This window comes from Dromaius novaehollandiae, chromosome 2 (genome assembly GCF_036370855.1).
Source record: "Dromaius novaehollandiae isolate bDroNov1 chromosome 2, bDroNov1.hap1, whole genome shotgun sequence".
Taxonomy (NCBI): domain Eukaryota; kingdom Metazoa; phylum Chordata; class Aves; order Casuariiformes; family Dromaiidae; genus Dromaius; species Dromaius novaehollandiae.
The window spans coordinates 142,306,867-142,321,060 of record NC_088099.1 but is presented as its reverse complement, the minus strand read 5'-3'; the positions used below and the strand labels follow the sequence as shown (position 1 = coordinate 142,321,060).

Genomic DNA, 14,194 nt, shown 5'->3' with positions numbered 1-14,194 from the left:
CCTACAGGATTACTGCATAAAGACCACTTAGCAGGATTTATTACATTTAGCAGTCTGTTATAGGATTGGCTCCTTTTTTTCTCTGTAAGAAAGGAGTATTTGAAACACTGCAGAAGAGCAGGGTTATTTTTTAGAGAGGTAAAGCATACCAGCCACTCTGTGGGCAGATGATCTGGGGATGCACGGTCCGTGCCAAGTGCTGGTCCTAACTCAGGAAGCGCCACACGAATGCCTTTCCGAGGAGCACCCGGGGTGGCAGGGACGGCGCAGCTGCTGCTGCCTGGCACGCTGCCTGCTCCTTCAAGTCCTGCCAGGCTGGGCTGGCGCCGTGCAGAGCTAGAGCCTGCAGTCCTGAGCCACACTTGGGAAGTCGGGGTGGGGGCAGCTGAGCGCAGAGCTATCCACTTGGACAGGGGCACTGTCAACCCAAATCCTGGCAGGCTTTTCAGCAGGGATCAGCTGAGATTGGCTTGCTGGCAGCTGAAATAGCAGAGGTGGCAGCCCCCGGGGCCACCACAGACAAGAAGGAAGTGGTGGCAGCTTAGGCTGGGAGAAGGAGGACGTGCTGAGGGACTGTACTGTAACTTCTACCTGACTCGGGACTCGCTGTAAATTGATGGCATGTATAGATGGATTTGGCTAACTTGAGAGTTTCTATTTTGGATGAACATGAATTCTCCAAGTTCGCTGATATGTTAGCTCATGAATACCTGTGCCATGCTATACTACTGATTGCCTTTGTGTTGGTGAAGGGAGCTTCTTGGTTATTTTCTTGCTTTGATGCCTGGTAGATGCTTCCAGTGCTGCTGGACCAGGGCAGAGTCTTGGTCACCTTTCCAGACGGAGTTTATAGTGGGTCCTTCAAAACCAAAGCTATTAACACAATGTATGTTGGTATAAAACCTAAATCCCCATATTTATTTTAGTTTAAATCTATAGTAGCCTTAACATTGATTTCCTGAACAGCAGGGCAGGCTGAAAAGTCCTCAAAATGCTGAAGCTTCTGATGACAGCTGTCAATGATTTATAAACCATTCTCCATTCACATTGACAACTAGCACATAAATAATTAAGAATACACTTAAGAAAAAACATTTGGTACAATTAATGTTTCCTCAGATGGTCACATTATGTTAGCATATGAAATGTAGTCTATTCTACTGCTTAACTCTGCCCTGCTTGTGCTAACACAAATGACTACTTTTGTCACCAGCTGGCTAAACTAATGCAGAGCTTGGAAAACACATTTCCTGAGCTAATAGCAGGAACAAATAGCCACAAAAGGGTGAACTATTTACACATTGCTCCTTTGGGACACAAAGTTCAGAATAATTACCACAAACACAAAAGATGCTGTACTAGAGTTTTAATTAAAAATAAAAACAAAATAAAATACCCACAATAATTCTGAGCTTTGGAAACAGAAATAAGTCTCATTTTTAGTTGCCACACAAGCTAATAACTGTTTTTTAATGTGATATATTTATATTACTAAAGCAATTTCTCTAACCTTTTTAATGTAGAGGACTGCTTAAGCTTCGAGGAAAAAAAATCCACAGGCCATCTTGTATGGTCTTCCAAGTATTGGCTGGCAGTCTAAAGGGAGAGAAATAAATAAATAATACACCTAACATTTGGATAAACAAATTATTACTGTTTTGCAAAAAACATATTTTACAGTTATATTAAAAATTAATTAAGCATGGGGTGTGGGCAGAATACATACCTGTCAGCTGCATGGAGTTATTCCTGTGAAGAGTTTTTAAAACTGCTTAGCATAGTCATGGGGATTTTTTGCAATCATTTGATGGGGATAGATCACCAGCAGCCCTTGGGTTACGAGCTGAACAGTGCTGCTTTAGGATAGGAAGTGCAGAGGAATCTTTTGCCATCAGATATTCCCGGAAGGTTGTACCTGCCCACCCAGAGGCACTTCCGGGCACATTCTGCACTAAGTACAACCACTAATGAGTCACACACCGGCATCTGTTATGTAAGACTGCTTAAAGAGATGCTTTTTTTTTCTTACACCACTCTGACAAGTGGAATTAAGACATTTCAGTCAAGCTGCAAAATGGTCTTTTGTTACTGCTGACACAGACATGTGTGTGCACACCTTGCCACTATGAACCCGGAAAAAAATCCATTAAATGTAAGGACATATGAGGAAGCACCATCAAAGAAGAGATCTAAAGGGTAGGTATTTTGCTGTATTTTGCTGACAAAAAGCCAAGTAAACCTCAAATTTGCATAGAGTTATTATACAGCTTTACATGTGGGTGAGGCAAAATCCTGGCAAATGGTTCCTTGGGAACCCAGCTCCTTTCTGTCAGCATGAGCTGAGCTGCTGTTAGCAGCTAAGGCAGCATGTGAATTTTCTTCATGTTACATAAAAAGAGAGATATGTGGCCTGGGGGAGCTGGGGGGAAGCAAGGAAGAACGCGAATGACTATGGTACCAAGAGTCTACATGGCAAGACAAAGCAGGGGACAGTGTTTCCCTGCTTCTTTCCTTTCTTTCTGCCTATTTTGTCATGCTTTCTTGCCCCAGAACTACCCATCCTGCCCTTCACAGTTTCATCCCTTCATAAAGTACATGCAGATTTAGCCTGGAAACAGGCTGCAGTCGCCTGACCATGCAGCTGACACTCACGGTGGGGTCCAAGAGGAGGAAGAGCCCCCAGTCCTGTGTAAAGAGGGGACTGTGTAAAGAGGCTACTGACCATGGCATGAGGATGGACGTGGTGGGTGGCCAGGACATGGTGGGCGACCAGGGCCAAGGTGAAAGCTCTCAATCCTGCCACCACCTGGGAAAGTTATCAAAAAGCAGCGAATTTAATTCTCTCCACTCTGCTGCCTTCTCAACAGTTATCTCTTCTCACAGGAGGGAACTGGGTATGCTGGGTCAGCACCGGGGGACTGCAGGGAACGGCTGGAGCTGTGTGCTGCAGCTCTGGTTTTCGTGAGGAGGCAGCGAGGGTAACATTCACCATGAAGCTGAATGCCAGGTGGTCCTGTGATGTGTGTAGCCGCCCTGAATGGGGAAAAACGGCCAGTCACCTGGAGCCTCACCAAAAGTCAGGAGCTTCCTTTGTGGACCAGAAGTCTGCAGTGTGCAAGGAAATCTGTCAGCAGTGGCAGGTCTGGTCTGCATCATTTTAGGTATTGGTCACTGAAACGAGCGCATTTTCAGCTAGTTTCTAATGTATCCAGGCTGAAGTACACAGCCACCATCTCTGCTGCGTGGCAATTTTGCAGTACATATCCTATTTACTGTGATAGTTCTGGTTGAGGTCACAAATGCTATTTTGATTACAGGACCAGCCTACCATCTCTGCACAGGTTTTGCCTTCATCTTGGATCCAAATTGCTGGAACCAGGGACACAGGCTTAACAAGAAACATTTATGAAACTCTCAAATACTTCTGCTTAAATGTCTGGGCAAAGGACAGGGTCAGGCCCAGAAACCACCTGGGTCAGCTGGTAACTAGGCAACACAAGGTCTGATGGGGATTTGAACAACCTGACAATCGTTTTTCTCATGGTTTTATCCTGACATAGAAGACAGAGTCTACCGAAAGAAAGTTCAGGCATTTTATAAAGGGAGAAGGATCAGAGAGGCCCTGTGATTTGAAGGAGCTGGTTGTGGCAAAGGGTCTCTGGACAAAATGTAAAATCACAAAGTGCTGTCAGAAGCGGGAAAGTGTCGGTGTATTTTATTGTTTTGTCTGTATCTGTGACTTGTTTGAGATATGGAATACAATGAATAATCAATTTATTAGAAAAGCTCACATAGTTTGTGTAACTTTGAGACATCATGTGTCTCTGAAAACATGATGGAAAACTAGATTTTCTGCTTGGATGGAGGGTTGCAGCTGTAGGAAAAGGTCAGTCCCAGCTTCCCTACAGTTTTGCCAAGCAGAGTACAGCATGGCTCAAAACCAAGTTACCTCATAGGTAAATTACACTGATTTAAAGAATCAGGCCTTTTCTTTTGGTAGGGACTGTGGTCTGTGGCACTTAAAAAAAAAAACCAAAAAACCCCCCCCAAAATTATCCCATTAAAAATACCAAAGGAAATAATTGTACCTTAACAGAATAAGCATGCAACAAGCTACAGGAAATGAACAGTTAATACATAATAGACTTCAATAGTAACAAAGCTCATCATTCTAGAGCAAGACTAAACTCTGTGGCATTGGTATTCTGAACAAATGGCAGCAAATCAGTTTGACTAAAGCTATGACAAGGGTTTTGTCTTTCCCAATCTGAGCTGTGTGGTCCACCTATTAGTTAAGTAACTAAGATATAAATCTTCTTATGAAACTTCAGTGAAACAAGGAGGATATTTGCGTACCTTTGCTTAAAACACTTGGTTGCTTTTCCTCTTACAGATATTTCACCTCATTAATATTTATATAATCTCCATAGAATGGATAAAGAAAATAGAATAAAAGCTTTCCGTATAATTATGATGAGGAGGAAAGATCCATCAAGAACTGGTGAATCAAGAAAAAGGAAAAGTAATTACAGTGCATTGAGCGTCCTCCTCTAACACCGTCCAACTGACTCAAACATTTACACAATGCCAGAGGCAAAGAAAGTGGAGTTGACATCAATTGTGTTGATATTTTTTTTGGATCTCTGAAGAATGCATAATAGGGCATTTGTCAGCTAGGATCCAGTTTTGCAGCAGCAGTCATCGGTTTTAATTGTCATATGTAGAGCTTTTAACATATAATCTACCTTTAAGATTTAAAGCATATCTTGGGCTAACTCTCTTTGTAAAGTATTTCTCTACTGCTGCAGGTCCTCATGCAGGAAAGATCCAGCATCCAGCTCCCTCACTCCATCCTGCTTCCAGAGATTTGGCTGGTTTATCTCCAGCCAATCCTATTAATGTCACGGTTATTATCAAGCTCTTTCAGCACAGTGTAACTCAACCCACTAGTAATCACAGTTTAACTCAAATGCGTCCTCAAGACCTTTCCTGTAAATCTCCCCATTAAAGCCAGTTTGGAACAATAGTTTCTAGGTGCTGGCGCAGACACTATATGTCTGAGCACTTTAAGAAAAACTCAAAGAGAAGAAAAGGGAATTCCCTAAACTGTTCACCTGACAGCAGCTGATTTCAGGTGAAAAGCAGTCTTCCTAGAGCTTCCTCACCTGTTGGCATCCCTCACATCCCCATTTTCCCTCAAATTCCCTATTACCTATGAAACATTTCAAGCTGTAACCTATTGGCTGATCATAAAATATGTTTTCCCCCCAAGTTTCTCATATTTGTGGAATCTTTTGTAATTCTGGAGTGGCTTATTTCATCTTGTACACAATCTTTGCATGATTGCTGGAAAGGAAACTGCTGATTAGCTGTTTTTTTCCTAATAATGTGCAAATGTTGATAAATGCTAATTGTGTGATTACTGAAGAAGGGATAATACATTGGATGCCTGAATGCTGCTTTCAGCAAAAATGCAGAAGGTAAATTTACTAGAGTAGAAACCACTTTTCTTATAAAACTCATACTTTAATATTTAGTGTTGTTTTTTATTTTTCTTTTCTAATAGCTGTATGCTGAGAGAGAGAGCTTAACTAACAACTTCGATTAATGAATTGTTAATGAATTTGGTCTAAGACACCAAAAACTGATATAAGCACAGAGATTTTTTTCCGCTCTCCCCTTTCTGTAGTCAGCTAGCAGCATTTTCCTGTGTTTCCTATCATCAATAAAAAAAAATGTTTCCTTTTTTTCTTCTGCACTATAAATGTCTCTGCACATGACATAGCTAATCCAGTGATTTGATTAGTGAATCTGGGGCTCAGAAACCTCTGGGTAGGTCAGAAGAAAAGCTGGCATCCATCCTTATTGGTTTTATTACTGGGAGCTCACATACTTTTTACTGGCATAGCAACATTATTTAGAAATAAACATTTAACTTCTCCATATCTCAGCTACCTTTTTCCTTCTGGTCAGAACTGTCTTGAGTTACAGCTTCCAGTTGACATAACATATATTTGTCTCTTTTCTTGCTTCCTTAAAAAGTAATTTAATTGGCTGCAGTCCAACAAACCTAATAAACAGAAAGAACCCGTTCCAGGCACTGCAATGGCCTGATAGGAATCTTTCCCGTCTCCCCTTGTCATCATCCTTACTGCAGCTCCTTCCCAGGTCAGTCCTGCTCATATCATCTTCTCTCCGTGCCCTTGGATGCCAGAGCCCCGCCAAGGCAGAAACAGGAGCATCGCTTTAACGGTGCCTGTTGCCGTTTGCCGTATTGCTCTTTGTGCGTCACTGTGCAGAGGCTCCCAAGAGCCCGCACCCACAGGGGGATTATTGCAGGGACGATGATGAAGGCCAAATTTTAGGACAATATATGTGCTGATTGCACCCTTTCCTGTTCTAGCTCTGTTGCGCTCGCTCTCTTTCTTCTTCATGTTGTTTAAAATGAAGACACCACTACCCCTTAGCATATCTATTCAGTAGCACTGAACTGCAGCTTCTTGCCCTATCACTAATGAGCTGGGGGGACTGCCAGATCATGCAGGTGCTCAAGTTCTTACATGGTTTAGGCTCTAATTTGCACTGATTTTATACCTCTCAGGAGCTGAAATATGGTGTTAATTGTTTAATGGACACAGAAAAACTAATTTTTTTGTAGTTGACACAGGTTGTGGTGCTTACGGGAAGGTGGTACAGTTACTTTATAGGACATATGGGAACCGATAATACTACATATTAATAACAAATGAAAGCCTATCTCTTTCCATAAGCCTGCAAACATGTGTGCTGAGGTTTGTTTTACAGTGCTTTGTGGGTTCCAGTCTGTGCCTACCCCTTGGTTTTACCAGTTATTCTGCCTCAAAAGCCTCAATTTCTGTACTGTTTTTAGTATCATATACTCACTGTATACAAGAACTAACATTACTGCATCAACCACTTCCCCTTCCCCCACCCCCTTTTTTTAACTTAAAGAAGCCATTCTTTAACTAAACTGCGTGATAGTCAGAAAACAGCAGAAGGAGAATTCAGTCTTTGGCCCGAAGCAGACAACACAAGGAAAGGCTTTGGAAAAAACAGTGACAAGTATTGTCTTGCAAGCCTTAGGGTGCTGTACTTTTTCTATTTTTTATTTTTGTCAGAGGGAACTTTCTTATTAGTCACTAACAAAACCCAAACATCCAAGGCTGGAAAATAAAATTTTGTGTTCGAACCAAGTTAGCAAAGTTCTAAGCTTCTTCAGGGTAACTGGGGGGTAAAGATGGAAATGACAGGCCTATTTTATAGCAACAATGCCAGATGCTTTGATATATCCATTATAAATTCTACTTATGTTATTCTAAGCAAAGATTGCTATCCAGTTACTGTTCTTTGGCTACATTATTTCTTTCCTTATCTCACTGATTCTTTTTGTAGCATACAGTAAGGAATTTATTAGTAATGTATCAGATTTCCTGGTAAGATATGGTCCAACAAAAGCTGTTATTACATTTTTCTTCTTTTTTCTGTATAACATTTTTCTTTTATGACTTTGGCAGTCCTTTCTGTATGGGTGCCTTCCCTGAAGCAATGCTAACTTCAGTTATCTAAAATAGCATATATTATGGAAAATTAGATTGCAATAGCTTGGTATTTCATTGCAGTGTAACTGTCTGGGGCAAACCTTTTTTGTGATGCATTCTATTTGTTTTTCATTTCCTTTAGAGTTATTTGAAAAAGTCAATTTTTTTGTCTTGCATATCTTTAGCTTTGGTAAAAAAAGATAATAGTCTATTGAGAGAACAATAGAGGGAAAGTACAAAAGGAAAAAAAAAGGAATGAGAAATCAGAAAGATAATAAAAATCTTATCAATGTATAAATAACTTGGGATTATTTTTAAGATGATGAAAATGATTTGGAACCCACTCCTGGAAAATGTATAGTGCTTTGTCAGTGTCCCCAGTTGTGCCCCAACTAAGCAGGACCTTGTGCAGTGTCTTCAGCCCACCGCTGAGCTGGGACCTCGCTTCACTGGCCCCAGCCGCTCCCCATCGCTGCTGCTTGGTGGAGATTACTTCCCCTCTCAGACTGTCTGGACTAACCTCTTGTGCAATCTCTAAGTAATCCAACACTGCCAAAGTGTCCCAGCTTATTTTAAGGTTTAATAATAATGCATCTTTTATAAGCAATATCGTTTTGAGTCAGATTAAAGCAAAAAGACAAGAGCAGTTGGGCCAGTAGTGAGTGAGCAGGCCAGGAATGCGGAGGCCAGGGACTCAGCTGAGCCCAAAGCAAGGTGCATGACTACAGCAGGGGATGCTCCAGCAAAAAATGTGCATCCATAAATTTGCGCAACAGTTCAGGCTATGCCCTGTTGTGCAGGAATTCCACAGGCAGCCATGATCCAGCAAAACATTTATTTTTCCATAAGGTTTTTCAGATACTTCAAATAATATAGACCCTTTAGCACAGCATCTCATAGAGGCTATGCATCTTCTTTTTAGTAGAGCCAGCCAGACATGTGCTGCTCCTCATTATAGCTGTGGAACTGCTACCCATGCTTTTTTAAACTGTAATTTTATGTTTTCTTTAAAAATGTTTCTTGTCTCTGTGGTTGGAGATACCAGCTGTAGCCAGGCTGGAAGGCTGATGGTAAAGTTCATCTTTATTGTGTAATTTGTTGGAAGCGACATCTCCAAAACAGAAGAGGTTACGAAACACAAAGTAATGCAACTTACAGCAGCTTATAGCAGCCAAGAGAGGCACTTCCAGCTTTCATTAAAGGAAGGATCTGATGAATTTGTGCCTTGGGCAGTCACTTTATGATATCAGCTGGACATTCAATCAGGGCTCCACAGAGAGGCCTCAAGACCTCATTTTCCTAGGACCAAGTCAGGACTGTTTATGTGACCGTAAATGATGTTTATTCAACTGAAAACTCTTAAGCTGCTTTCCTGGAGGCTGTTAGGAACTCTGCCTTTACCTCTTCCCCAGTTCATCTTACAGAGATATTTCTTTAAAGCAAGAATCAAGTTTGTGTTTTCATAACGATTCAAACATATCATACAAAGATTAGCTTCAGCTACCAGCATCAGATACAAGCTTTACCCAAATTCAGCAGTATTTGGATCCAGGGTTTTCACTGGGGCCCATTAGAAGGGAGTTTCAGTAATCCTGATTCACTCTGAGAACCATTTACTCACAGCTGTTGTGTCGCTGGCTCCAGACGCACTACTCATCCACTGGAGTTCTGCTCACTGTGAGTAATGATCCACTGTCATTATTTCATTTCCTCTGATATTTAGAAAAGAAAATTTAATTGTCTTATTTTAATCTAAATCTCTAGTGTAGCAGTATAACAGAAACACTAATTAAAACCATGGCTCAAAAACAAGAGCACAAATATTTACAAATGCTGATCTTTGTTTCTTTCCTAGCTCTCTGGACCCCGAAAGGAAGGAAGCACTATTAGTTGCTAGCCGGTCTTCTTTAGGCAGAAGCAGGAAGATCAGAACAGCAAATGATTTAAATGCAAGAGAGTGTTCACAGCTATGGACTCTGCTTGTTCTTGCAGCACACAGATGTGTCACAAAAGGAAACAACCTTCATCATCCTAAAGACAAATCCAGCAAAATATGTATCAAGGATGCATGTTACAATGGTTAAAATACTGCCTTATCAAACCTGTGTTAATCACAGTATTGTATCAGTTCGAATGCATTAAGGAAATGCCAAAACAGATCTTGAGCAAAGACAGTGGTTTTTATGTGCAAGCAAATTTTGCCAGTCATTCTGCAGGGATTAAAAAGGAAAGTCAGAAAAGAGGTCGGAAATGCACTGGTTCTGGAAGCATCCTCACTTTTTCAGCGTATGCAGATGGATCTGTACCACACCAGTGGAGAGAGAGGTGAAGACAAGAAGAGCAGCCATTGCGATACTGCTGTTCAGACCAGTGAGCCGTGATACTGTGCTGACAGTAAGCTCTCAGTTCCTGCCATTTTACAGTGGTCGCTACTGAACACCTTTAGCAGGCTGGTCCAGGGGCCAGGCAGCCCCAGCAGCTGTCATCAGCATGAGAAAACGTTCTGCCAACACACACTTGTGCTGTAGTTTGTGATACCTTGGCCTTGGCAGCAAAACCAGCTACCCCAGGCCGCCGGGACCCACCCTGGTCCTAGCGGACGTGGTTCATCGCAGTACTGATACAGCTGTTGAGTGTGCACTGTAAATGGGTCACTATGCTGCTTTAAAGGAATTGTCCAAAAAGAATAGTGACATTGACACAGCGGAGAGGTGTCCCTACCTGCAACATATGGGTTGGGAATCACTAGCTAAGGATCGTTATGAGCATGCAGTTATCATTGAAGGCAGCTTTACATGGAGCTAGGATACCTGAAATGTTAGAATACTTTTTAGGCTACAGTGCTCATTTCTGCATTGGCTGTATGTAATTCACAGGTTTATTCAGCTCTCTAAGAAATCTGAGACTAGGAGCACTGATGCCAGTCACTGCCAAGATGCAATTCAAGTGACGGGTATGGGTAAAGTGTACCCATAATTCCATGTTCTTGATAAAGGGTGGAAAAAGTTGTTCCACTCAGATGACCACAAACCACTTCCTTTCTTGCAGGTAGCATGAGCAGATGCAGAAATGTTCCACCCCCGTTCATCTGTGGGCTGATTCCTTCGGCAAAGGACTGCCGATCTGCCCAGCAGCAGGGAGGCTGTGAACCTTCTCTGAGTGCCGCAACTGGCTGACCATGGATGAAAATTCCTGTTGCATGCTCCCACTGCTTGGTACAGTGCTGTGGGAACTCTGTTCTTCCTGGAGCCCCAAAAGGAATATGAAGTGCTGCAAAACTTCCATGGCTAAGAGAGAAAACCTGTGCCTGTAAAACTATATTACTACACTGCCTTATATAACAACTAGACAGCATCGCAAGTGAGAAAAATGCCTTCGCCAGAATGTAGAGATGAAGAAAGTGAATAGCAATGAACATTTGGTGGATATTAAACATTATGACCCAGCTGCAAACTCTGCCATGGAAGTCCCTTAATGCTGATCACTGGAAACAAAAAGCCTTGTTATTGTGCTCTTTCCTTAACAGAGGCAGCCAACAGACACAGCAGTCTGTGAAGCAGTTCGTGCAGAAGAGCGAACAGAAGGGAGCCAGAAATTCTGCTGAGGACAGTGTTTGTGTGCTCAGCAATGGTGGTGACGCACCGCAGGGCATGGTCCCCGGCACCCCTGGAGCAACTCCCCTGGCACATCAGATGTCTCAACCTGGACCAAGCTCCTGAGGGAGGATTCAGCTCTCCAGGTCTGCTGCTGCAGTGACGCATGGGGCCTTTTGCTAGGTCTTGGGCTTGAGAAGATGGGCTCCTTGCCTGCAGGAAGTGTATGCTGGTGGAGGATCTGTGTCATCAAGTGAAGGAGCTGGAGGACAATGTTCAGTATCAGGGACGATAAAAAGGAGATTGGATCTTCTCCAAGACCCTGCAGGTTCAAGAGCCTGAACCTACAAATAGTTAGAGGAGCAAGCAGAGTCTATGCTTATCGGGTTGGGAAACGGAGACTCCCATGATGGCAAAGGCTAGAAGCTTGTGACTTCTGACACCAGGAGGACTCTTGTTCCCCCTGCAGATCTGAAACTACAGAACAGGTTCAGTGCCCTTGTAGCAGACCGAGGGCTGAGAGCTCTGTCTAATGAAGCATTCAAGCCTGCTAAACCTGAGCCATGTGGGAGCACAAGGAAGAAGCAGCAAGTGATAGCAGAGGGAGACTCCCTGTTCTGGGGGCTGGAGGCCTCCATCTGCCAACCTGACCTGCTGCATAGCAGAACATTTGCTGCTTGCTGGGCGCACAGATCCAAGACATTGTGAAGACTGCCCGGGCTTTTCTGACCCTTGGACTATTACTCCCACTGCTCTTCTGTGTGGGCACCAACAATACAGCCAGGGGACACCTGAAGTGTATCAAGTGGGACTACATGGTCCTGGGGGTGAAAGCCAAGAGCATGGGGGCCCAGGTGGTTTTCTACTTCATCTAGTTTGTGAAGGGGAAGGGCTTGAGGATTGGATGGATCCTGCAGGCCAAGAACTGGTTGTACAGCTGATGTCGATGACAGGCATTCAGCTTTTATGACCATGGGACCCTCTTCAAGGATTGAAGACTGTGAGGAAAAGATAGGATCAACTTGATGAAGTGGCAAAAACATCTTTACCAACAGGCTGGCCAAACTCATTAGCAGAGCTTTAAACTAGGTAAAAGAGGGAGGGAGATAATTACCCACAGCCAAGTGAGGAAGAGGTGGAACAGGCTGGCAAAAAAAGGGTGCAGGGTAATATGGATGACAGAGTTATAATCAACAAAACAGGACAGAAAGGAGCCCACCTCAAGCATTTGCGCACAGATGAAAAAGTGCCTACAAGACAATGTTATGGGGGAAGCTGATTTCCTTTTCTGGGAGATCAACATGACGGGGAGCCCATCTGAAGGGCCTGCACTGTGCATGCAGCATAGGGAACAAACAGGAAGAATTAAAGGTTAGAGGTTTTTGTGCAGTTGCAGGGCTACAATCTCATTGGGATTACAGAGAGGTGGTGGGAGGGCTCACATGACTGGAATGCTGCCATGGATGTATGTAAGCTTTTAGGAGAGGCAGGCAGGAAAGTAGAGGAGAGGGAATTGCCCCTGGTGTGAGAGAGCAGCAGGAATGCATGTAGCTGCCTTGGGATAGAAGATGAGCCAGCTGAGAGCTTATGTGTAAGGATCAGAGGGCAGAGCAACATAGACAACGTTGTGATCGAGGTCCACTATAGACCACCTCACCAAGAAAAAAATGAGGCTTTCTGCAGGCAACTAGAAGAAGTCTCACTTTTGCAGGTCCTGGTCCTGATGGATGACTTTAACCACTATGATATCTGCTGCAAGGGCAACACAGCAATCCTGGCGGCTTCTGAAGTTCATAGATGATAACTTTCTGACACAGGTGATCAAGAAGCTGATGAGGAGAGGTGCTGTGCTGGGCCTTGTATAAGGAAGAACTGGTTGGGGATGTGAAGGTCAGGGCAGCCTTGGCTGCAGTGACTGTGAGATGGTGGAGTTCAGGATCCTGAGATGAGGGAACAAGGCAAAAAACAGGATCGCAAACCTGGATTTCAGGAGAGCAGACTTAGGCCTGTTCAGAGGCCTGCTTGGAAGAATCACATGGGAGACAATGGTGGAAAGAAGAGAGGCCTAGGAGAGCTGATTGATTTTCAAGGATCACCCACAGAGAAAATCAAGCAAAGGTGACAGGAGGCCTGCATGGATAAACAAGGAGCTCCTGACAAAGCTCAAAAGTAAAAAGGAAGCATACAAGAGGTAGAAGCAGAGACAGGTGACCCAGGAGGGGTGTTCCTGGTAGGAAGAAGAAGGAGGCAGACTCTTCTCAGTGGTACACAGTGACAGGAGAAGGGGGAAAAGGCACAGATTGAAATATGAGAAATTCCACTTAAACCTTAGAAAAATCTTTTTTACTGTGAGTGTTGTCAAACACTGGAATGGTTTTCCCAGAGAGGCTGTGGAGTCTCTGTCCTTGGAGATATTTAAAACCTGACTGGACATGGTCCTGAACAACTTGCTCAAGTTTGCCCTGCTTTGAGGGGGCAGAGTTGGACTAGACGATCTCCATAGGTCCCTTCCAACCTCAGTGACTCTGTAAAACAACTGCTACAGGCTGTTGGCAAGGCTGAGATGCTGGGCTAGATGGAGACTTGGTCCGACTTAACGTGCACTTGCTGGGGTCACTTTACTGAATTTTCCCTCATATAATACTATGAAAGATATGCGCTGATTAAAGGATCATTTCATTCTTCCTATAATGAACAGACACTTCCTCCAGTTATAGATGGTATTTCTTGCATTATATCTAATTATACCCTTACACTATGCATAATTCAGTGACTGTGCTATGTTCATTGTGCTGCCTGCCTGCTTCCTGAGCTAATTTAGTAGCTGCTATTGAAACAGCAAAGATATGACTACTCTGTAGATGGGAAACCTGGTTCTTATGGTGAGCCACTGTGTCCTGCTACCTCAGTGCTATCAGTACCTGCTGCAAAACCAGCTGTCTGGAAAATTACGTGTAGGGCCATTCAACCAAGGACAAATAGATAATGTTCATGTCAGCACTTCTGTAATTGCTGATTGGACTGGACTCTCCAGTCAACAAA

The 14,194-nt window shown here is 43.3% G+C and overlaps 1 protein-coding gene across 5 annotated transcripts in view; it reads right to left on the bottom strand.

Moving 5' to 3' along the window:
* Positions 1-1,351: 1,351 nt before the first annotated feature.
* Positions 1,352-14,194, bottom strand: part of DPYS (dihydropyrimidinase) — a 68,153-nt gene continuing 55,310 nt past the window's right edge. For all 5 annotated transcript variants that reach the window (XR_010387984.1, XR_010387985.1, XR_010387986.1 and 2 more), the window contains one exon: positions 1,352-1,596. The gene's annotated coding sequence lies outside the window, so the exon portion shown is untranslated. The remainder of the gene's footprint in view (positions 1,597-14,194) is intronic.